This window comes from Phyllobates terribilis, unplaced genomic scaffold (assembly GCF_046119375.1).
Source record: "Phyllobates terribilis strain yellow unplaced genomic scaffold, ASM4611937v1 Scaffold_9__5_contigs__length_417890890, whole genome shotgun sequence".
NCBI classification, from domain to species: domain Eukaryota; kingdom Metazoa; phylum Chordata; class Amphibia; order Anura; family Dendrobatidae; genus Phyllobates; species Phyllobates terribilis.
In genome coordinates this window covers 191,529,549-191,532,269 of record NW_027362769.1, presented here as the reverse complement: position 1 = coordinate 191,532,269, position 2,721 = coordinate 191,529,549, and positions in this window count along the sequence as shown.

The following is a 2,721-nucleotide window of genomic DNA, read 5'->3' as shown; positions in this document are numbered from 1 at the left end:
GAACCTGGAAGAAAAGACCACAACCTCAAATACACGGCACAGACACCCCGATATCAAATCACCCCCCCATCTATACCCTCCCCCCACCGCACTATCCCCCAATCTATACCCTCTCCCCACCGCACTACCCCCCCATCTATACCCTCCCCCCACAGCTCTACCCCCCATCTATACCCTCCCCCACCGCACTACCCATCTATACCCTCCCCCACCGCACTACCCCCCATCTATACCCTCCCCCCACCGCACTATCCCCCATCTATACCCTCTCCCCACCGCACTACCCCCCCATCTATACCCTCTCCCCACCGCACTACCCCCCCATCTATACCCTCCCCCCACAGCTCTACCCCCCATCTATACCCTCCCCCACCGCACTACCCCCCCCATCTATACCCTCCCCCACCGCACTACCCCCCCATCTATACCCTCTCCCACCGCACTGCTCCTCATCTATACCCTCCCCCACCGCACTACCCCCCATCTATACCCTCCCCCCACCGCACTGCCCCCCATCTATACCCTCCCCCACCGCACTACCCCCCATCTATACCCTCTCCCACCGCACTGCCCCTCATCTATACCCTCCCCCACCGCACTACCCCCCATCATACCCTCCCCCCACCGCACTGCCCCCCATCTATACCCTCCCCCACCGCACTGCCCCCCATCTATACCCTCCCCCACCACACTACCCCCCCATCTATACCCTCCCCACCGCACTGCCCCCCCATCTATACCCTCTCCCACCACACTACCCCCCATCCTACACCCTCTTCCACCGCACTGCCCCCCCATCTATACCCTCTCCCACCGCACTACCCCCCATCTATACCCTCCCCCCACCACACTGCCCCCATCTATACCCTCTCCCACCGCACTGCCCCCCATCTATACCCTCCCCCACCGCACTGCCCCCCATCTATACCCTCTCCCACCACACTACCCCCATCTATACCCTCCCCCACCGCACTGTCCCCCCATCATCTATACCCTCCCCACCGCACTGTCCCCATCTATACCCTCCCCCATCGCACTGTCCCCCATCATCTATACCCTCCCCCACCATCTATACCCTCTCCCACCGCACTGCCCCCCATCTATACCCTCCCCCCACCACACTACCCCCCATCTATACCCTCTCCCACCAGACTGCCCCTCATCTATACCCTCCCCCCACCGCACTGCCCCCCCATCTATACCCTCTCCCACCGCACTGCCCCCCCATCTATACCCTCTCCCACCGCACTGCCCCTCATCTATACCCTCCCCCACCGCACTGCCCCCATCTATACCCTCTCCCACCGCACTGCCCCCCACCTATACCCTCTCCCACCGCACTGCACCCCCATCTATACCCTCTCCCACCACACTGCCCCCATCTATACCCTCCCCCCACCACACTACCCCCCATCTATACCCTCCCCCCACCGCACTGCCCCCCATCTATACCCTCCCCCCCGCACTACCCCACTATACCCTCCCACCGCACTACCCCCCCATCTATACCCTCCCCCCACCGCACTACCCCCCCATCTATACCCTCCCCCCACCGCACTACCCCCCATCTATACCCTCCCCCCACCGCACTACCCCCCATCTATACCTCCCACACCGCACTGCCCCCCCATCTATACCCTCTCCCACCGCACTGCCCCTCATCTATACCCTCCCCCACCGCACTGCCCCCCATCTATACCCTCCCCCACCGCACTGCCCCCCATCTATACCCTCCCCCACCGCACTGCCCCCCATCTATACCCTCCCACACCGCACTGCCCCCCCATCTATACCCTCTCCCACCGCACTGCCCTCATCTATACCCTCCCCCACCGCACTGCCCCCATCTATACCCTCCCCCACCGCACTGCCCCCCATCTATACCCTCCCCCACCGCACTGCCCCCCATCTATACCCTCCCCCACCGCACTGCCCCCATCTATACCCTCCCCCACCGCACTGCCCCCCCATGATATACCCTCTCCCACCGCACTGCCCCCCATCTATACCCTCCCCCACCGCACTACCCCCATCTATACCCTCCCCCACCGCACTGCCCCCCATCTATACCCTCTCCCACCGCACTGCCCCCCATCTATACCCTCTCCCACCGCACTGCCCCCCATTCTATACCCTCTCCCACCGCACTGCCCCCCATCTATACCCTCCCCCACCGCACTGCCCCCCCATCTATACCCCTCCCCCACCGCACTGCCCCCCATCTATACCCTCCCCCACCGCACTGCCCTCATCTATACCCTCCCCCACCGCACTACCCCATCTATACCCTCCCCCACCGCACTACCCCCCATCTATACCCTCCCCCACCGCACTGCCCCCATCTATACCCTCCCCCACCGCACTGCCCCCCATCTATACCCTCCCCCCACCGCACTGCCCCCATCTATACCCTCCCCCACCGCACTGCCCCCCATCTATACCCTCCCCCCACCGCACTGCCCCCCATCTATACCCTCCCCCCACCGCACTGCCCCCCATCTATACCCTCCCCACCGCACTGCCCCCCATCTATACCCTCCCCCACCGCACTGCCCCCCATCTATACCCTCCCCACCGCACTACCCATCTATACCCTCCCCCACCGCACTGCCCCCCATCTATACCCTCCCCCCACCGCACTGCCCCCCATCTATACCCTCCCCCCACCCGCACTGCCCCCCATCATACCCTCCCCCCACCGCACTGCCCCCCATCTATACC